This window comes from Hypanus sabinus, chromosome 26, assembly GCF_030144855.1.
Source record: "Hypanus sabinus isolate sHypSab1 chromosome 26, sHypSab1.hap1, whole genome shotgun sequence".
NCBI classification, from domain to species: Eukaryota; Metazoa; Chordata; class Chondrichthyes; order Myliobatiformes; family Dasyatidae; genus Hypanus; species Hypanus sabinus.
Window position 1 is genome coordinate 32,045,343 of NC_082731.1, and position 23,292 is coordinate 32,068,634.

A 23,292-nucleotide genomic window follows, 5' to 3' on the forward strand; every position below is an offset into this window, starting at 1 on the left:
CCCAAAGAGAGGCCATGATCTAGAACCCATTAAAAACTAACTGACCATCCCAACACGTTGACATGGTGTCGCAATTGCTCAGCGATCTTCTCCTGAACAATTCTCTCCAGGAACTTACCTACCAGTGATGTGAGACCATTGGTCATCGGTTTCCAGTATTATCCCCATTTCCCTTCTAGAATAAAGCAATATTAGCAACAGCCGGGCTGCCCCCCCCGGCTCCTTGCCCCCTGGTGCCTACCTGCCAGTGACTCAGAGGAAGAGGAAGCCATCATCTTGGAGCACAGGAATGTTGAGCCTCCTCATCTTGTCGTCGGTGAGGGTGCCGTACGGCAGCTCCATGTGGATGTCCCGGGGGGGGGGGTCGGCCATCACCACGGCAAACTTCCCCAGGATGCTGACGTCCAGGAACTGGATGTCACAGCAGATCCACTGCGAGGGGAGGGAAAGGGGAGAGGGGTTATGGGGGGAAGAGGAGGGCGCGAGAGACGGGGAGGGAGGGGGCGTGAGAGATTGTTACTGTCCGTTCGCACTCTCCCAGCACATGCATCCCTTGTCACACTCACTCACAAAGACACATACACACCTCGTGTCACGGAACAGTATGGCACAGTACAGGTCCTTTAGCCCACAGCAATGAACCAACTCCAAGATCAATTTAACCCTTTCCTCCCACGTGGCCCTCTATCACCCATATCCCTGTCTAAGAATATCTGAAATGTCCCTAATGTATCTGCCTCTACCGCCAACGCTGGTAGAGCGTTCCCCAGAGGCTCCCATTCTCTGCATAATAAACCTACTCTGACTTCCCTCTGTAACTTCCTCCAATCACGCCCTCTTGTACTAGCCATTTCCACTCAGTTGGCTGTCCACTCTGTTGCTTAACATCAGTCATCTCCCATTCTCCTTCAGTCCAAAGAGAAAAGCCCTGCCTCGTTCCACCTTTCCTCATAAAACAGGCTCTTTAGTTCCATATCCTTCCTATAATGGGGTGACTGGAACTGAACGCAGTGCTCCGAGTATGTATCTTTTCACATAGTTTTCGAGATTAAATCGCATCTGCCGCTTCCCAGCCCAGTTCTGCATCCTATCAATGTCCCCTTGTAACCTGTGGCAACCTTCTACACTATCCACACCACCACCAACTTCTCAAATCTAATCCATGTTTCATTATCAGGAACACAGCCAAACAAAACAGCATTCCTCTGGGGCTGAGGTGCAGAAAGTGTACAGCAGAGGGCACACAGTACATTCAAGATAGTGAACACACACACTGTCACAGAAAAAATACAAAGCCAAGTTCCTGAGTGACATGGTTCAGCACAGCCAAGAAGGGCCAAAAGGCCTGTTTCTGTGCTGCAATGTTCGATGGTTCGTTGCCCCTCAAATTAATGGTGCAGTTCACCTGCATGCAATCCAGCCTGTCATTCCACGGATTGAACACTGGAGGGCAGCAGCCAACTGAGCACGGAAACCACGCTACACCACCTCCAGCGCCTCCTCCCATGGTCTGCAGCAGCAGGCAAGCCCGCATATTGAGGCCTTGTCCTCACTACATCCGGTGCCACACAGCTCCCCCGCCATCTGTCGCGCCACCAAACAACGGACACAGGCCTGCGGCATTCTACATCATCTGTGTCCAACAGGGTTTTGCATTTGCAAGAGAAATGTCAAAGACAGTTACACTTGGATACCTTCCTGTAGCAGGCACCGAGTCCAGCTCCTCGGCCAGCGAGCAGCTCACTGATGCGGTGGACCTGCAGTACCTAAGTTCCTAAAGTTCAGCATTGTCTTGCGATCATAAAATAGACAATTAAAAAAACACCTTTGGATGGCCCGAGAGCCCTCTGTGTCCGAATGTGCTGCCGTCTCAGCGGAAGCTTGTATCAGCCGCAAACTTAACAACCCATCTTTCCGGTTCTTCATCCAAGTCATTTACAAAAATCACAAAGAACAGGGGTCCGAGAACAGATTGCCGAGGAACACCATCGTTCACCAACCTCCAGGCAGAACGTCTGCCATCCACTACCACCTTTTGCGTTCCGCGCGCAAGCCGATATTGAACCCCTGCAGCCCAGGTACTCTGGGTCCTGTGCCTCCTGAATTTCTAGGTGAGTCCCCCCATGGTGAACTCCTTCCCAAAGCTCATGGTCACCATATCCATCACTCTAACTTCAATCTGACTGGTCAGTTTTATCCAAAGTGTCCTTCAGGCTCGTGAGACATTACCTGCCCCTCACAAAGCCACGTTGATTATCTCTAATCAGACTATTCTTCTCCGAATCCTCGAAAATCCCGTCTCTAAAAATTCCCTCCAATAGCTTGTCCAGCTCTACTACTATGTCGACTCAAGCCTGGGGACCGGCGTCAGGGAAATAAGGCATAAAGCATGCCCAGCTCACTGGTCTGTAACTCCCAGGATTATCCCTATTCCCCTTCTTGAACATAGGAATAACATTTGCCTGCCTCCAATCTTCCTGTACTACTCCAGTGGCCGGTGAGGACCCAAAGATGGTCACCAGAGGTGATGGTCAGGTGTGTGTCTCATACACGCAGCGCTTGTCTCACACGGGTACCCCATGTCACAAACACATACCCCCACCCCCGGATTTCACACCCACACACACTCCCCATGTCCCATGCTCACACAATGAATCACTCACACACCATCTCTCAACACACAAACACACTCTCTCCCCAGTTCCACACACAGACAGACACGCACTCACACACACTGTAAATTACAGGAGTAGAATTAGACCATTTGGTCCATCCAGTCTGCTCCACCATTTCATCATGGCTGATCCATTTCCCTCTCAGTTCCAATCTCCTGCCTTCTCCCCGTATCCCTCCATGCCCTGATCAATCAAGAATCTATCAATCTCTGCCTTAAGTATTCGTAAAGACTTGGCCTCCACAGCTGCCTGTGGCAACGAATTCCAGATTCACCATTCACTGGCTAAAGAAATTCCGCCTCGTCTCCGTTCTAAAAGGATGCCCCTCTATTCAGAGGCTGTGCCCTCTCGTCTTAGACTATCCCAACATAGGAATTATGTCAGCCACTCCGTTTGACCTGCAGCCTTGTCCAGCAAAAGGTTCAGGACACTAAAAGCCAGAACAAATAGACTGGGGAACAGCTTCTACCCCAGAGCTGTGGCCTCCATCACACCACTCCCACAGAACAATGACTGAAACTGTGAGCACACACAGGGACTCAAATGTTTGCACTAACGGCACTTTGTGCATTACTGTGATATTCCGGTGCTGCTGCAACTTATTTTCTGCTACTTACCTATTTAATACTGTTTTCCTATTACTGTCTTGTTTTTATCTACCGCTTTGTTTGATTGCCTGAGAGTTTCATTGTACCCATGTATATTGACAATAAAGATCATTCAATGCAATTCAATTATCCTCCCTAGATCTATCTGTCTCTCACACACACACACGACCCAGAACAGATCCCTGCAGAATACCAGTGTCACTGATTTCCAGGCAGAATACGAACCATCTGTAATGCCCTGGTTCACATCTTTACTGTCACGCTGTAGGTATTTCATTTAGCAGATCTGTAAGAGCAGGCTGTTCTGCTTTCCGCCTGTTTGGGTTACTGCTGAAGATAAGCAATGATGAAGAATGTGTGCCATTCAATTAGGATGGTGGAACGGGGAGGGGGGAGGTATTTTTTGGCGAGGGACACTGAGGTTGGTCTTGGGGCTTTTGTTCGGTGGGCGATGAAGAGAGAAGACGGTCACAGGATACGACCCATGTGTTCGAGATGGATTGCGAGCGATGTTCGGAAGGTGGTGTGGGCATTCACGTTGACCGAGGGCCCAGTGCGTGATTGACAGAGAAGTTCAAGATGAGATCCAGCTTGTGCACATTTGACTGTTTAACTATAATGGGCCGTTTTCTTTGCTAACCCTTAAGCTGAGATTCATAAATATAATTCTTTTAATGATATGCAGTGTGCGGTTATTTTCTGGCACTGAACTGTAACGGGAGAGGGAATTACACAGCATCCACACAAACCGGGGTTTGAGGTGGGAAAGCCGTCTCCGTCTCACGGATTTGGTGGGACCGGAGAGCGTCTTCCCGAGACTTACGCATCTCGTGCCAGCCTCTGCCTTCGAGAGGCAAACCAACACAGCCAAATTTCCCTGGATCCCAAGTGTCCTGACTCTGAATTAGCCTACCATGGGGAAGCTTGCTGCACATTTCACTAAAATCTACACACACATCCCGTGCCCAACCTTATTCAACTTGTTTTGTCTTACACACACACACACACACACACACCCCTCCCCCCCATCCTACCACACAACAAACCCCCCCCCCCCCCCGGAACTTGGCACACCTGTGGGGGGAAGAGCTTGCCCAGGCTGGGGTCAGTGCCCACACCGGGGGTGAGGGGCTTGTCAGAGCCCTGCCCGTCCAGGGGCAGAACTGGGCCGGTGTCCAGGCAGCTATCGATCTCGTAGTGCACCTACTTGCAGGTGTCCATGTGGAAGCAGGTGTTGAGGAAGGAGCAGTCGCCCAGAGACTCGTCCGTGTGCTTGTTGATGATGCGCCTGCGGAAGCGAGAGGTCAGGCCCGGAGGAGCGACAGGTACCCCCTGGAGAGAGGGATTCCCCGGGCCTGGAGAGGGATCTCCTGCCCAGAGAGAGAGTGATCCCCCAGCCCGGAGATGGATCTGCCCAGCGAGAGGGAGCCTACAGCCAGGGATAGGATCCCCTGCCCAGAGAGAGGATTCCCTGCCCAGAGAGAGTGGGATCCCCCGGCCCGGAGAGGGATCTGCCCAGAGAGAGAGAGAGGGATCCCCCGGCCTGGAAAGGGATCTCCTGCCCAGAGAGAGGATCCCCTGCCCAGAGAGAGAGGGATCCCCTGGCCTGGAGAGGGATTTCCTGCCCTAAGAGAGAGGGAGTCTACAGTCAGGAGAAGGATCCCCCAGCCCTGAGAGAGAAATCTCTTGCTCCGGAGTGAACTGCCAAACTGAAGCAAAGAAACCCCCCCACAGAAAAGAGATACCCCATCCAGAGAGGGGGACCCCACCTGGACAGACAGTTGAAACAAAGGATACCCCATCCGACAATGCGATTCCCTGGAGAAAAGGAGCCACCACCTGGGAGATCCCCTCACAAGCGGAGAATCCAACTGGAATGAGGGAAGGATCCCCACCAAAAGGGCTCCTCTACGGCAGTGAGGGATCATCAACCTCAAGGGATCACCCAACAGGAAGAGATCCAACCGAGTACATTATCACACACCCCCCACCAAGAGAAAGATCATTTACCCCAATCTAAACATGCCGATCGAGGGATCTCCCCACACCCAGTGAGAGGGATCCCCAATCCAACTAAGGGAACTAGCCAAAGCGAGGGATCTCAACCAGAGTGTGAAGGATCTCCAAATGGTTCAGATCCCTCCCCGACAGGAAGAACCAGGGGTGAAAGAAACCCTAACACAAAAGGTTCTGGACATTTTCCCCCCACCTCGGCCTCTCCCCCAGCCCTACTTCCCACCCACCCACCTGAAGTGAACCTTGTGGCAGGGCTGTTCCAGGATCAGGGCTCTCAGAAACATCGCATACTTCAATCACAATCCCACAATCCTCCTGTTCCCCTTGTCCTGCCCCTCCCACCCTCTGCCCTCTCTTCCTTCAGCCCTTCATGATGTCACCCCACCCCCCACGTCCGCAACTGAAGTGAACTTTGAGGCAGGACCCCTCCAATAGGCCCTGGGCCCTGGTATACACTTCACCTCTCTCCCACACCCCCCACGACCCCTCTCCATCATGTCCCTGCCACCACCCTCCTCACTGCCCCCACCTGAAGTGGAGTTTGCGGCAGGGCCGCTCCAGGTCCTGGGCCCTCATACACTCGAGCTTGGTGCCGTGGTCACAGAACTCCTGCACCTGGGCGCGGCCGCGCGACCGAAACTTCTCCACCATCGACTGCTCCTTCGCCGTGCTGGTGTTCAGCAGCTCCAGGATCTCCTGGCTCATCTGGGGGAGAGGGAGAGTCACTGAGGGAGCTCCTCACGCTTGGCGGGGTGGAAGTGTCAGTGAGGGATCCCTCTTTTCTGCCCTCTGCAGCTACACTGCTCCTCCCACAGAGCTACATCCCTCCACCCCTCTACCTCCACCCCCATTTTTCTACCCTACTCACCGCCCCCTGCTAAACTCTCACTTTCTCCCTTCCCGTACTACACCCACATCACATCACTCCCTCCCTCCCCCTAACCCTCTCCCCCCAGCTTGTTCCCCAATCCCTCTCACCCATCCTCTCCCTTCCCACCCTCCCAGCCCCCGGAACAAGCCGAACCTTCTTGCTCTGCCTCTCCTTGGTGGACTGCTGGTTCAGCAGCCTCTCGATCTCCAGGTCCAGTTCGGAGGCCACCTTGCGGGACTTCTTGGCGGGCTCGGGCGGCTTCCTGTCAGGCGGAGGGGGCTGGACCCGCCTCTTCTGGCCCCCCTCGGCCTGCGGCGGGGGCGGCTCGCCATCCTGGGGCAGAAGCACCAGCATGGCTGAGAGCTTGGTGTGGTCGGCGAAGGTGACGGTGGTGGGCATGCCGTCCTGGGACAGGCCCCCTCGCACCTCAATCAGCTCCTGGGCCGCAAACTTCTGCAGGAGGCTCTCCACGTTCCCCTGGGTCACCGAGCACTGGAGCTTGGGTGGAGGGCGGGTAAAGACAGGGATAGAGTCATAGAGAAGTACAGCACAGAAACAGGCCCTTCGGCCCATCTAACACATGCTGAACCATTTAAACTGCCTCCTCTCACCGACCTGTACTGGGACCATCAGCCGTCATATCCCTACCAAACACCTCTAAAATGTTGAAAGCCAGCTCGTGCAGATGTACAGGCTGGTGGGTTTATTGGGCAAGACAAGCTGCACCCCGAGTCTGTGGCTGACAGGAAGCATCTGGGGAGAGCTGATGGGAACGTGGGGAAAGTGGAATGCGACCGGTGTAACTGGGTCAGCATGGAGAGTGTGGGCCGAACACCCCCGTGTGTGATGGGACGGTGTGGATGGAGATTCACTCTGTCTCTGACCCCGGGAGTGTGTGATGGGACAGTGTGGAGGGAGATTCACTCTGTGCCTGACCCCGGGAGTGTGTGATGGGACGGTGTGGAGGGAGTTTCACTCTGTGTCTGACCCCGTGAGTGTGTGATGGGATGAGGGAGTTTCACCCTGAGTCTGACCCCGGGAGTGTGTGATGGGATGAGGGAGTTTCACCCTGTGTCTGACCCCGGGAGTGTGTGATGGGATGAGGGAGTTTAACTCTGTGTCTGACCCCGGGAGTGTGTGATGGGATGAGGGAGTTTCACCCTGTGTCTGACCTCGGGAGTGTGTGATGGGATGAGGGAGTTTCATACTGTGTCTGACCCCGGGAGTGTGTGATGGGATGAGGGAGTTTCATACTGTGTCTGACTCCGGGAGTGTGTGATGGGCCGGTGTGGAGGGAGATTCACTGTGTCTGACCCCGGGAGTGTGTGATGGGACAGTGTGGAGGGAGTCTCACTCTGTGTCTGCCCTCGGTAGTGTGTGATGGGACGGTGTGGAGGGAGATTCATTCTGTGTCTGACCCCGGATACTGTGTCTGTCACTGATAACAAATTGTTTTATCCCCCTCGCTCACTGATAACAAATCGTTCTATCCCTCCTCCCTGATAAGAATGTTCTATCCCCCTCTCTCACTGATAAGAGTGTTCTATCCCCCTCTCTCACTGATAAGAGTGTTCTATCCCCCTCTCTCACTGATAAGAGTGTTCTATCCCCCTCTCTCACTGATAAGAGTGTTCTATCCCCCTCTCTCCCTGATAAGTGTTCTATCTCCCTCCCTCACTGATAAGTGTTCTATCCCCCTCTCTCACTGATAAGAGTGTTCTATCCCCCTCTCTCACTGATAAGAGTGTTCTATCCCCCTCTCTCCCTGATAAGTGTTCTATCTCCCTCCCTCACTGATAAGTGTTCTATCCCCCTCTCTCACTGATAAGAGTGTTCTATCCCCCTCTCTCACTGATAAGAGTGTTCTATCCCCCTCTCTCACTGATAAGAGTGTTCTATCCCCCTCTCTCACTGATAAGAGTGTTCTATCCCCCTCTCTCCCTGATAAGAGAGTTCTATCCCCCTCTCTCACTGATAAGAGTGTTCTATCCCCCTCTCTCCCTGATAAGAGAGTTCTATCCCCCTCTCTCCCTGATGAGAGTTCTATCCCCCTCTCTCACTGATAAGAGTGTTCTATCCCCCTCTCTCACTGATAAGAGTGTTCTATCCCCCCTCTCACTGATAAGTCCGATCACCCTCTCTCACTGATGTGTGTTCTATCCCCCTCTCTCACTGATGTGTGTTCTATCCCCCTCTCTCACTGATAAGTGTTCTATCCCCCTCTCTCACTGATAAGAGTGTTCTATCCCCCTCTCTCCCTGATAAGAGAGTTCTATCCCCCTCTCACTGATAAGTGTTCTATCCCCCTCTCTCACTGATAAGAGTGTTCTATCCCCCTCTCTCACTGATAAGTGTTCTATCCCCCTCTCTCACTGATAAGTCCGATCACCCTCTCTCACTGATGTGTGTTCTATCCCCCTCTCTCACTGATAAGTGTTCTATCCCCCTCTCTCACTGATAAGAGTGTTCTATCCCCCTCTCTCACTGATAAGTGTTCTATCCCCCTCTCTCCCTGATAAGTGTTCTTTCCCCCTCTCTCACTGATAAGAGTGTTCTATCCCCCTCTCTCACTGATAAGAGTGTTCTATCCCCCTCTCTCACTGATAAGAGTGTTCTATCCCTCTCTCTCACTGATCAGAGTGTTCTATCCCACTCTCTCACCGACAACAAGGTGTTCTGGATGGCAAGCGAGTCAGTGGGCAGAAGCAGAGCCTGGTTGGAGAGGTGCTCGAGCAGCCGCTTCTCGAGGAGGGGGTCGACCTTCTCGTCCTGGTCCAAGGCCACTCGGTTTGCTGGGTGGTAGAGCAGCGGGCAGGACTGGGCTGTCCCTACGGAGGCCTGCACCCACCCCCTGAACAGTCTCCATCTGGCCTGCGGAGGCAAAGGCAAGCAGTGGATGAGTGGGGTGTGTATCTAGGTGACCCCACCCCCACCCAGGTCACTCCTGAGAGGGGCCACCATCTATGCCACCTCATCACGGTCCAACAGGATGCAGACATGCCCTTTGGCCCAACCAATCCATGCCATCCAGTAACAAGAGCACACACGTATGTCTTAAGATCATTCTTCCCCTTCTTGTGAGCTGTCCAGTCTGCCCCTGCAGACTCCCCCGTCCTCAGTCCCACCACTGTGGCCTCTGACACTCTGCACACCTGACTCCATAACCCAACACTGTCCTCGACCTCCCGTGTTACCCACACACTCTGCCTCAGCCTGAGGGAACCGCTGTCTCTAACTGGGGCAAACTCCTGCTCGGTGTCACGGTCCAGCCGTCCACTCACACCTTTCCACCGGCCACAGAGAGCACGGATTCAGGCCCTTTGGCCCCTCTAGTCCATGCTGACCACAGGCCCGCCCGGCTAGTCTCAACGCTCTGCATTCAGCTCATCATCCCTGAAGCCCCATCTCTCCATGTCCCTGCCCAAGTGCTTCAAATGACATTGTTATCCCTGTCTGAATTCCTCCTCTGGCAGCGCTTTCCATAAACTCAAATGGAAATGTTGTCCCTCCCTCCCTAAATCTCTGCCTTCTAGATCTGGACTCCCCTGCCCTGAGGAAGTTACGGTTGCTGTCCATCTCATCATTTTAAACATTTCTCTATGGGTGTCCCCTGTTCTCCTACGTTCCACTGCATGAAGATCTTGCCTGGCCAACCTCTGGACCTGGTAACCTCCTCGTAAATCTTCTCTGCCCTCTTTCCAGGTCAGCCATGTTCTTCCAAAACTGTACACAGTACTGCAAGTGTGGCCTCGCCAGTGCCTTATAGCCATATAACAATTACAGCACAGAAACAGGCCACCTCGGCCCTTCTAGTCCATGCCGAACGCTTACTCTCACCTGGTCCCACCTACCCGCACTCAGCCCATAACCCTCCATTCCTTTCCTGTCCATATACCTATCTATTTCTTAAAAATGACAATATTGAACCTGCCTCTCCACTTCTACTGGAGGCACATTTCACACAGCTGCCACTCTCTGAGTAAAGAAGCCCCCCCTCGTGCTACCCCTAAACTTTTGCCCATTGACTCTCAACTCATGTCCTTGTTTGAATCTCCCCTACTCTCAATGGAAAAAGCCTATCCATGTCAACTCCATCTATCCCCCTCATAATTTTAAATACCTCTATCAAGTCCCCCCTCAACCTTCTACGCTCCAAAGAATAAAGACCTAACTTGTTCAACCTTTCTCTGTAACTTAGGTGCTGAAACCCAGGTAACATTCTAGTAAATCTCCTCTGTACTCTCTCTATTTTGTTGACATCTTTCCTATAATTCAGTGACCAGAACTGTACACAATACAATGCCTTGTACAAACCCTATTTCTAGAAAAGTTGGGATATTTTCCAAAATGCAATAAAAACAAAAATCTGTGATGTTAATTCACGTGAGCCTTTATTTAACTGACAAAAGTACAAAGAAAAGATTTTCAATAGTTTTACTGACCAACTTAGTTGTATTTTGTAAATATACACAAATTTAGAATTTGACAGCTGGAACACACTCAACGAAAGTTGGGAGAGAGTTAAAATCAGATTGAAAAATGCACAGAATATTCAAGTAACACCGGTTTGGAAGACTCCACATTAAGCAGGCTAAATGGCAGCAGGTGAGGTATCATGACTGGGTATAAAGTAGCGTCCATCAAAGGCTCAGTCTTTGCAAGCAAGGGTGGGTCGTGGCCCACCCCTTTGTGCCAAAATTCATGAGAGAATTGTTAGTCAGTTCAAAAGGAACATTTCCTAACGCAAGATTGCAGAGAATTTAGGTCTTTCAACATCTACAGTACATAATATTGTCACAAGATTCCGAGAATTCAGAGATATCTCAGTGCGTAAAGGGCAAGGTCGAAAACCACTGTTGAATGTGTGTGATCTTCGAGCCCTCAGGCGGCACTGCCTAAGAAACCGTCATACTACTGTGACGATTATAGCCACCTGGGCTTGGGAGTACTTCAGAAAACCATTGTCACTTAACACAGTCTGTCGCTGCATCCAGAAATGCAGCTTGAAACTGTATTACGCAAGGAGGAAGCCATACATCAACTCTATGCAGAAACACTGGCGAGTTCTCTGGGCCCGAGCTCATCTCAGATGGACTGAAAGACTGTGGAACCGTGTGCTGTGGTCAGATGAGTCCACATTTCAGCTAGTTTTCGGAAAGAACGGGCGTTGAGTTCTCTGTGCCAAAGATGAAAACGACCATCCTGATTGTTATCAGTGAAAGGTGCAAAAGCCAGCATCTGTGATGGTATGGGGGTGCATCAGTGCCCACAGCATGGGTGAGTTGCATGTATGTGAAGGTACCATTGACTCTGAGGCGTATATTAGGATTTTAGAGAGACATATGTTGCTATTAAGGCGACGTCTCTTCCCGGGACGTCCATGCTTACTTCAGCAGGACAATGCCAGACCACATTCTGCACGGGCTACAACAGCGTGGCTTTGTAGACACAGAGTGCGTGTGCTTGACTGGCCTGCTGCCAGTCCAGATCTATCTCCTATTGAAAATGTATGGCGCATCATGAAGAGGAGAATCAGACAACGGAGACCACAGACTATTGAGCAGCTGAAGTCTTATATCAAGCAAGAATGGACAAAATTTCCAATTGCTAATCTACTACAATTAGTATCCTCAGTTCCAAAACGATTAAAAAGTGTTATTAAAAGGAAAGGTGACGTAACACAATGGTAAACATGCCTCTGCCCCAACTTTTGTTGAGTGTGTTGCAGCCATCAAATTCTAAATTTGTGTATATTAACAAAATACAATTAAGTTGGTCCATAAAACTATTGTGTAACCCCCTGGGTCGCCTCAGGCTCGCTTAGCTCGTTCTCGTCTAGGGGGAGCAGCCTTCGGCCCCGCCAAACTGGGTAATCAGCTGGTGTGGATGCTGTGTGATGTCCCCCCCTCGCCCAGAAACAGACAGTACATCATATGCGATTAAATGAGTACAATTTATAAAGATTACTATAACTAAGTGATTAATAACGATACAGTATATATGAAGGAAAAAAAATAAAGAAAAAGCGCCAAACTTATCAAAGTCCAAACCACTTTGTGCGCAACCGTTGGAGCTCAATTACTGAAGTCTTCTGGCCACCATTCGATCCCCTCCGAACTCCTCGACTCGCAGCTTAGGACCATCTGAGTGGTCAACCAAGCACATCTATCTTCGTCTTCTCTCCTCAGGGTACCTCCCGGCCTCGGACCCCCACTTGAGTTCGTTCCTCGCCCAGTTTACAGAATCACGTCCTCTCTCTCTCACCCCCTCGCGCTGATCTCTCCAAAAGCCCGCCAACAGTTTACAGACTCAGAAGAAAGAACAACTTTAATCCCAATTGGTTAACAAAGGAATACAATTCTCCTTATCAGTAAATTTTAACACAGCTTCCAGCACTCTCTCGCAACAAAGAAACATTCCTACTTTTAACAAAACAAAGAAGCCATTCTGAGTAACATACACAGTAACAATGAAAAAGAAGATACTGTAGCGGTGTGCTACACGCAGCGCTAAAATTACGACACGGAGTCGGTAACTGCAGTCGAAGGAAAAAACTTCATTCGAAATCTTCAGCCTCACTTTTAAGCCTCCCTCAACCTGCCCCCCGTGGCGCAGAGGCTCCAAAGCTCTGTGCTCGCAAACCCCCGTAGGCTATCTAATTGTGAGTCGGTTCGGATGTGCCAGGAAATGGGTCGCCACATAACCCCCCCCCAGAACCGGCGATACACCCCCCCAATGTCCACAGTCTGGGCCAGAACCTGCTTGGGAGGTCGGCCTCTGCGCCGAGGTGCCGGGAACTTGCAGGGCGGGCGACAACGGCGGGCTTCTGCGCCCCACCGCTGGTGGTAGAAGCACCAGTGTTTATTGGGCCGGGGGTTGGCGGGCTCTGCGGCCGGGCCTGGACTGGTTTGCTGCTGGGAGCGTGGCTGGGAGATCTGTGCGATGGACGCCCCGCTCACCTTTTTGGCTTTCCACAGCAAGTCCGCCCGGGCTGCCACCTTCCGGGGGTCACTGAAATCCGCGTCGGACAGCAGCAGGCATATGTCCTCGGGCAGCTGCTCCAGGAATGCCTGCTCAAACATGAGGCAGGGTGTGTGTCTGTCGGCGAGAGACAACATCTCATTCATTAAAGCCAATGGAGTTCTGTCTCCCAAGCCATCCAGGTGCAGTAAACGGGCAGCCCACTCGCGCCGTGAGAGTCCGAAAGTCCTGAGGAGCAGAGCTTTGAATTCCGTGTACTTGCCGTCTGCCGGGGGCGACTGTACGAACTCAGCGACCTGGGCCGCTGTGTCCTGGTCGAGGGAGCTCACCACGTAGTAGTAGCGGGTGTCTTCTGAGGTGATCTGGCGAACGTGGAATTGGGCTTCGGCTTGCTGGAACCATAGGTCCGGGCGCTGTGTCCAGAAACCCGGCAGTTTCAACGAAACCGCATGAACAGAGGCGGCGTCGATCATTTCTGGTCCAAAAATCGTTTGGACTGTCAGCGTCACCAATTGTAGCGGTGTGCTACACGCAGCGCTAAAATTACGACACGGAGTCGGTAACTGCAGTCGAAGGAAAAAACTATTCGAAATCTTCAGCCTCACTTTTAAGCCTCCCTCAACCTGCCCCCCCGTGGCGCAGAGGCTCCAAAGCTCTGTACTCGCAAACCCCCGTAGGCTATCTAATTGTGAGTCGGTTCGGATGTGCCAGGAAATGGGTCGCCACCCCCTTTATACTCTCCCCTCATCAAACAAAAGTCATGTCCTCATGGCATGACCAGAGTTCCCCAAAGCTTCTTGCAACACACGAAACCCAACCCAGGTGCAGAAAGCAGTGACATAACTACCCAGAGCAGTAGAAATCACACTCGGTTCTCCTGGTACCACATAGGTCAACCGCTCCGGGGGGGTGCCTACTCCTCTGAGGTCTCCATACCCCTTCTGCTGACCCTTCTGCCTCACTGGACTCCCTCTTCACCTGCGAACCCACTGCCTCGGACACCCCAGGTCTACCTGACAGACCCTCACCCCCTCCCTCACGGGGTTCCCCCCTCACCTGAGAACCCTCCGGCTCACGCTCGGGTTCCACTCTCTCTCCCCCCAATGCTGGCTGTCTCTCCATCTCACCCAACTCAGTATGGGAAGGGCTAGGAGCCTCCTCCTCTGGTACTGGAGCGCCAGCGAATGGGAACAGGGGCCACTCATCGGAGTCGTCATCTTCCGAATCGGTATCCATTCCCGGGTTAGGGACCCGCCCCGCTCTTCAGCAGCGGCTTGTACCTCGCTCCACGCCCTCGCGGAGTCCTTGTACTAGGCGCAACCTCCCACTCTGGCTCCTTGTCCACCCACACCACTTGACCTGGGGCAGCAGGTGATTCCGATGGAGTACCTTGACAGGCCCTTTCCCATCCTCAGGTTTCACCCGGTAAACTGGTAGATTTGGCATCTGGCTCTCTATTACATAGGGGCTGGCCGCCCATCGATCTGCCAACTTGTGCTTACCAGGGAGTCCCAAATTCCGTAAAAGGACCCGGTCGCCCGGCAATAATTGGACAAACTTCACCTTTTGGTCATACCGCATCTTATTCCTCTGATTTTGTTTGGTAGCCGCCGCCTCGGCCAACTCGTACACCCGCTGTAACTCCCTCTTCACGTCCGACACATACTTTAGATAGGGCTTCCCGGGTAATTCACCCACCTCAGCCCCAAAACACAAGTCAATGGGCAACCTCGCTTCCCGCGCGAACATCAGATAATAGGGCGAGTACCTTGTAGCATCATTGCGAGTACAATTGTAACAGTGAACCAATTGTCCAATATGATGACTCCACTTACTTTTCTGCCCAAACTCCAGTGTCCCAAGCATATCCAACAGGGTCCTGTTGAACCTCTCAGGCTGAGGATCTCCCTGTGGGTGATAAGGGGTAGTCCTAGATTTCTCAACCCCAAGCATAGTCAGTAATTCATGGATAAGGCGGCTCTCAAAGTCCCGCCCCTGATCACTATGGATTCACCTGGGAAGGCCGTAATGAACAAAGTACTTCTCCCATAACACCTTCGCCACTGTCGTCGCCTTCTGATCCTTAGTGGGAAATGCCCGAGCATAGCGAGTGTAATGATTGGTGATGACTAAGACATTCGCGGTGTTGCTGGTGTTCAATCGACAGGAAATCCATACATACCAGGTCCAGAGGTCCCGCACTCTGCAAGAGCGACCGTGGAGCTGCCAACGCTGGCAGGGTCTTCCTCCAGATGCAACGACTGCAACCCCTACAGTATTCTTCAACCTCCCCCCTCATCCGGGGCCAGTAGAACCGGTCTTTGAGTAATCCATAGTCTTTTCCACCCCCAAGTGTCCAGAATCATCATGTAAGGCCTGGAGTACAGTTTGCCGATACTTCTCTGGCAGGACCAGTTGCCAACAGCGGGGTTGGTCCGGAGGTGCCATTACCCGGTACAAGATTTTGTTCTTTAACTTCATCCGAGACCACTCCTTCAACAACAGAGGCACGCATGGGTGTTTTGCCTTCTCAGCCAACGCCACATCCCCCTTCTCGACCGCTCTCTACACAGTGCCAAGACCCGGGTCATCATGCTGAGCAGCTGACACTTCCCCTGGACTCAGTTCCGGCAACTGTTTAGTTCACAGCGCAGTCAGGTCACAGTAAGCTAGGGGTATGGCATCGTCAAAAACCCCCAAATGGTCCACGGCTCGTTCCAGCCTCCCTCTTCCCTCGGCCTTCACGGTGATAGCAAACTGACACATCGCCTTCACTCCAGGGGCAGGGACATTCTCCCACTCCTCGTCCCTCTCCTCTTCCCCCAGCTCCCGACATGACAAAGCATCCGCATCGACATTCCTGCTTCCTGTGCGGTACCTCAGGCTGAAATCATATACCGACAAGGCCGCCAGCCACTGATGTCCTATGGCATCCAGCTTAGCCGAAGTCAGGATATAAGTGAGAGGATTGTTACCCGTTCTCACCTCAAACTTGGCTCCGTACAGGTAATCGCTCAGCTTGTCCACCACCGCCCACTTCAGCGCCAGGAACTCCAACTTGTGAGTGGGATAGTTTCTCTCCGATGGCGACAAGCTTCGGCTGACAAAGGCTACCGGTCTCAATGTTTTGCCATGCTCCTGGTACAGAACAGCCCCTAGACCCTCTCGGCTGGCATCCGTGTGCAGCACATAGGGCTTCTGGGGATCGGCAAAAGCCAACACCAGGGCCTGGGTCAGTGCCCTTTTCAAAGATCGGAACGCCTCTTCACATCGATCATCCCATCTCGAGCCAAAAGGTTCCGCCGGGTTCCAGTATCCTCCAACGTCTTATCTCCGGTCCCCCTTCCTTTTCTTCCCCACCGGGGGATAGCCACACAACAGCTGAGTCAACAGGTAACACATCTTGGCGTATCCTTTCACGAATCGGCGGTAATACCCACAGAACCCCAAAAATGAGCGCAGAGCGCCCACTTTCTGGGGTCTCGGCCAGGTGGTCACGGCCTCTATCTTGGTTGGATCAGTAGCCACTCCCTCTTGCAAAATGATATGGCCAATGTAGTTAACCGCCAACTTGCAGAACTGGCATTTGTCCAGGGAAAGCTTCAGCCCTTCCTCCTTAAGCCGGCTTAACACCTTCAACAGCCTCTCCTCATGTTCCTCCAAAGTTGATCCAAACACTATCAAATCGTCCAGGTATACCAGCACCTCTAACAGATTCATATCCCCCACAGTTCTCTCCACGAGCCTCTGGAAGGTGGCTGGGGCCCCCGATATGCCTTGGGGCATTCGTTCGAACTGAAAGAACCCCAGCGGGCAGATAAAGGCTGTCTTCTCTTTATCGCCCGCACTCATCGGGATCTGGTAATACCCACTTCTTAAATCCAGCACACTGAACCACTTCGCTCCACTCAGACAGGCCAACGCGTCCTTGACCCTCGGGACGGTATATTGATCAGGGACAGTTCGCCGATTCAACATCCTGTCGTCAACACACATGCTTCTTCCGTGCCACCACTATTGGGGACGCATAGGGAATTCGGGACTCAGCTATGGTTCCAGATTCCTTCAACTTGCACAAGTGTTGCCGCACATCCTCAACATCTGCCGGAGCCAGCCGCCGGGATCCCTCTAGGAACGGGGTGTCTTCCATCACCCGGATGGTGTGGTGAATGCTTTTGGAGCAGCCAACATCAAACTCAACCCGAGAAAAAACAGCTTCCATCTTCAGCATCTTCTCCACCAGCCTGCATTTCCACTCCGGCGACACAGGACCCCGAAGTTAAAGGCTTCAGCGGTCAGCTGCCTTCGATGCTCCAACCTCTCCCCGTTAGGGGTCCTCACTGGTGTGCTAGACATTATTGTCACCGGGAACAGATGTGCCAGCGGCATTCCCCTCTTAAAGGTGATTTCTCTTGCCGTAGTGTTCAGGACACTTATAGCTACTGAGTGGCCACTGAGTTCAGTGGCCAGAGAGCCACTGAATATCTGACTCATCCTCACACTAGCCATGACAGGTGCCTTCACTACCCCCCGGCGCCGCAACCCCGAGAGCATCCCCTCCATCCGAAATATGTACTCGGAGAGCTTTTCCTCTCTCCGTTGTTCCAGGCGTTGGAACTCTGCTAAAAGCAGCCAGGGTTCCCCTGACAACCCAAACGCTCCCTCCAAAGCCTCTGTGCATTCCTCCACTGAAGCCCCAGGCTTCTCAGCTTTCAACTCGCAGACTGTTCTGGCTGCTAAACCCCTCAAACTTCCCACCAATCGCTGCCTCTTCTCCTCCTCTGAGCCTGGCCACTCCTCTAACATCAAAGACGTATGCTCGATCCAGGTCTCATAGTCCAACTCCCCGTCCGCAATAGGCTTGGCTCCAGAGAACACCCCCAGCTTCAGCCATGGCCTCTCGGCCACTCCCACCAGGGAGTTACATGCGGCTGCCAGCTCCGAGGCCTTTATCCTACCTGGGGTCGGGGCCTAGTCACGCCTCCCTCCTCCGACCTCCCTTTACTAGTGCCGGGCACCTCTCTGGGGGCCACCTCTAGCTCTAGCTCTAGCTACTCCTCCGGTGTCTCTTCATCCTCATCCCCGGAGAGGGTGTGGAGCCCCCACGGCCCCGCCTCCCCCGGTACACTGACCATCGCCGGCAGTTCCAACGTCCTGACGTCAGCACTCGTACGAACCAACACCCAGCTAGACTCTACCTCTTTACCACACCGTCTAGCTACCAATTCCACCTGCCCCATACCCTTCACCAAACTTATCCCCCGCACTAGCGCGTCTCCCAAAACTCAAAAATCCACTCCGCTCACTTCACAGGCATACTGCACCGGTACGTCTTCCAACTCGCACCAGTTAACGAACTTATCCCTGTCCATCTCCACTCTGCTGCCTGCGCGATTCCACGGCCCCTGACAATCCAATCTGGGACGAGCACCCCACAAATGGAACACTCACCCACCAGGCTGGTATATGTCTAGGAGAAAAGGAGATCCAGCCACTCACCAACCCCACCTCCTGTACACGCAGGGGCTGTGGGAATCAAGGTTATGCTGCGCGTACACACACCATATCAAACTCACACCAAATAACGTTACGGAATACACTTTAAAGAGTCTACTAAAACTAAAAGAGTACTAGGCAATACAATAAATATGAAAGAAAAGAAAAAGCAAAAAGGCGCCAAATTTATCAAAGTCCAAACCACTTTGTGCACAACCGTTGGAGCTCAATTACTGAAGTCTTCTGGCCACCATTCGATCCCCTCTGAACTCCTCGACTCGCAGCTCAGGACCATCCGAAGTGGTCAACCAAGCACATCTATCTTCGTCTCCTCTCCTCAGGGTACCTCCTAGCCTCGGATCCCCACTTGAGGTCCGTTCCTCGCCCAGTTTACAGCATCGCGTCCTCTCTCTCTCACCCTCTTGCGCTGATCTCTCCAAAAGCTCGCCAACAATAGTTTACAGACTCAGAAGAAAGAACAACTTTAATCCCAATTGGTTAACAAAGAAATACAATTCTCCTTATCAGTAAATTTTAACACAGCTTCCAGCACTCTCTCGCAACAAAGAAACATTCCTACTTTTAACAAAACAAAGAAGCCATTCTGAGTAACATACACAGTAACAATGAAAAAGATACCCCCTTTACAATTGAAAATCTTCTCTTTGTACTTTTGTCAGTTAAATAAAGGTTCACGTGAATTAACATATCACAGATTGTTGTTTTTATTGCATTTTGGAAAATATCCCAACTTTTCTGGAAATGGGGTTTGTACATCTGCAACGTAACATCTCCTCTCCTGAACTCCCCGATGAAAGCCAGCGTGCCAAACATCTTCTCCACCACCCTGTCTCCCTGTGACTCCACTTTCAGGCAGCCATGAACCTGTACCCCTGGGCCCCAGTGTACTATTACACCCTATAGCACAAGTCCTGTGCTGGTTTGACTTTCTAAAATAGAGTCATAGAAAAGCACAGAACAGAAACATTTTGGCCCATCTAGCCTGTGCCGAACCATTTAAACCACTTAATTCTATTGATCTGATCTGCAAATAGACCACAGCCCTCCATACCCCTCCCATCCATGTATCGACCCAAACTTCTCTTGAATCTTGAAATCAAAATCGCATGCACCACTTGTGCAGGCAGCTCGATCCACACGCTCACCACCCACTGAGGGAGGAAAGTTCCCCTCATGTTCCCCTTAAACCACTCACCTTTAACCCATGACCTCTGGTTGTAGTCTCACCAATCTCAGTGGAAAAAGCCCGCTTTCATTTGCCCCGTCTGTACCGCTCATAACTTGCACACCTGCATCAAATCTTCCCTGAATCTTCTGTCCTAACCTATTCAACCATTCCTTATAGCTAATATCCTTGTAAATTCTCAATCTTATTTACACCTTTCCTGCAGATAGGTGACCACAACTGCACACAGTACTCCAAAGTAGGCCTTACCTGCAGCCTTATTCAATTTCAACATAAGATCTCATCTCCTGTACTCAATACATTGATTAATGAAGGCCAATGGGCCAAAAGCTCTCCGAACGGCCCTTTCTTCCTGTAGGGTCAGTATGTAGCTCCTCATACACATCTGGACTGAAATCTATTTGCAACTGCTCGGCCCACTTCCTAACTGATCTCCTGAGGACAGAGATGGGATGTTATGTTGAAGTTGTAAGAGACATTGGCAAGGCCTAATTATGAGTACTGTGTGAAGTTTTTGGTCACCTACCTACAGGAAAGATGTAAACAAGTTTGAAAGGGTATAGAGAAAATTTACAAGGATGTTGTTGGGTCTGGAGGACCTGAGTTAGAAGGAAAGATTGAATAGGTTGGGACTGTATTCTTCAGAACGTAGAAGACTGAGGGGAGATTTGATAGAGGTATACAAAATTATGAGGGGTTTAGATAGGGTAAATGCAAGCAGGCTTTTTCCGCTGAGGATGGGAGGGACCACAACCAGAAGTCACAGGTTAAGGGTGAAAGGTAAGAAGTTTAAACTTCTTCACTCCGAGGGTCGTGAGAGTGTGGAAACAGCTGCCACAAGAAGTGGTGAATGCGAGCTCGATTTCAATGTTCAAGAGAAGTTTGGTTAGGTACATGTATAGTAGGGGTATGGGGGGGGGGGGGGGGCTATTGTCCTGGTGCAGGTCGACAGTTAAATGGTTTCGGCATGGACTGGATGAGTTGCTGTACTTCTCTATGACTCTATGAACAACAAAAGTCCCAACATTGATTACCAGCACACCACTAGTCTCCAGTCTCTGGTCTGAGAAACAACCTTCATCGACTATCCTCTGCTTCCTACCACCGAGACAATTTTGAATCTATCAAACTCGCTCTCCCTGAACATCATGGGACCCCACCTTCCAGACCGGTCAATCATGCAGGACTGTGTCAAGTGCCTTCCAAAAGTCCAAATGGACCACATCCACTGCCCTGCCCCTGATTACCTTTGTGGTAATCTCTTCAAAAAACATCTCCAAAGAGGTTCGTCAAGCACAACTTTCCACCCACAAATCCCTCTGGATCAGTGTAGATGCTGACCCTCGGAATTCCCTCCAATAACCTCCCTACTACTGAGGTCAGGCTGCCTGCCCTGGAGTTCCCTGGCTTGTCACGGCTACCCTTCTTTAATAACAGAGCAATATTAGCCACCTCCCTGTCTTTGGGAACTCCACCAGTGATTAACGATGAAGCAATTATCTCCACAAGGGTGTCTGCAATTTCCTCCCGAACCTCCCACAAAGTCCTGGGATGTGCTCAGTCAGGCCCCAGAGATTGTGAATTTTACCACCCTGGTAAAATTATTGCCCTCGAAAAGATCTCCACATTTTCCCAAACTTCTGAGCAGTCATATTTTCCTTCTCATTAACTACAGAAGATAAATACTCGTTAATATTCCCATCCATCTCCAGTGGCTCAAGACACAGGCAGCCCTGCTGATCCCTAAGTGACCTTACTCTCTTCCTAGTCATTGTTTACTTTTCATCTTGCTGTAAAACTTCCTGGAATTTTCATTAACCCTACCTGCTGCATCCACCTCATTTCCTCCTTTTGCCCTTCCGATTTCCCTTGTAAGGGTATTCTTACTTTATAGTCATCAAAGGGTTTGCTCAATTGTGACCTCCTAAACCTTCTTCTTCTTCACCCAAGTTCCAACCTCTCATCAACCAGGGTTCCCTAAACTCTCCTGGTTCGCCCCAACAGTACACGTTTGTTGCATACTTAATACTTCACTCCCACTTGCCATCCATTCCCTCCTCTTCAAACAGCCTCACCCGACCAACCTCTGTGGCATCCTGCCTAATCCCTCCCCCCCCCCCACAAACTAGCTCTGGTCCAGTTTCATCACTCCCTCCCCTCCTCTCCCCTTCGACCCCCCCACCCGTCCCATCAACCCTCCCCCTCATCCTCCAACAATCTCCTTACTGAACCTCCATCCACACCCTCCCACCACCCCCTGTACCCCTGAACCTCTCAGCACCTCATCACCCTCACCCCCTCCCACTGCCCCATCCCCCTCAACACCCCCTACCCCCGTCCGCTAACCCTCCACCCCTGCCTCATCCCCTGCCCCTCAACCCCACTACCCCATCCCTCACTCCAAACCCCTGCCCCATTCCTGACATTATCAACCCCCTGCCCCATTACCCTCCCCCTCAAATTACCCCATCCCCTCCTCGTTAACCCAACCTTTCTCCCTACCCCTCCCTTTCCACTGTTCACCGGCTACATGCCCCTCCCCTCCAATCCAAACCTCGACCCACCCCTCCATCTCCACCTCCCCTCCCCATTAACTTCACTTTCCCCAACCGCTTCCTCTTCCCCTCACCGCCTGGCTCCCTCCGCCTCCGCTGCAGCCTCTCCCTCAGACTGTGCAGCTGCTTCTTGTGGGCCTGGATGTCGCTCCACGTGTCTGACATCTTCGTTCCGTGCTCCGGGCCCCGGGCCGTCAACACAACTCGAGCCCCAGGCTGCAAACCGAATGATAGGCCCAGAGCATCACTTCTGCCCGAAGGCCCGCCTACTGCTCTGACTGACAGCTCATTGACCAACCCCCAGTACTGACAGCTTTCATTTGTTGATTGACAGTAGTAACCCCGCCCACAGGCCGCCACACAACAAAACGATGACGACAGGCTGCCCGGTGCCGAAAGAGGTCATTCGGCCCTCTTACCTCATTCCAAACCATCGGCCTCCAGGTCTCTCTTTTCTACAACACTCCTCACGGTATGAAGGTCCACTGTGAAATTTCTGCTCTCAATAGTCTCAAAATGTAACTCTCCCTCCAGACCGTCCCATCACACACTCCCGGGTTCAGACACAGAGTGAAACTCCCTCCACACTGTCCCATCACACACTCCCGGGGTCAGACAAAGAGTGAAACTCCCTCCACACCGTCCCATCACACACTCCCGGGGTCAGACACAGAGTGATTCTCCCTCCACACCGTCCCATCACACACTCCCGGGGTCAGACACAGAGTGAATCTCCCTCCACACCGTCCCATCTCACACTCCCGGGGTCAGACATAGAGTGAATCTCCCTCCACACCGTCCCATCACACACTCCCGGGGTCAGACACAGAGTGAATCTCCCTCCACACTCTCCCAGGGTCAGACACAGAGTGAATCTCCCACC

General features: G+C 52.0%; 1 pseudogene; it reads right to left on the minus strand.

The window, feature by feature from the left end:
* Nucleotides 1-237: 237 nt before the first annotated feature.
* Nucleotides 238-21,939, minus strand: LOC132381737 (N6-adenosine-methyltransferase subunit METTL3-like; annotated as a pseudogene).
* Nucleotides 21,940-23,292: the final 1,353 nt, after the last annotated feature.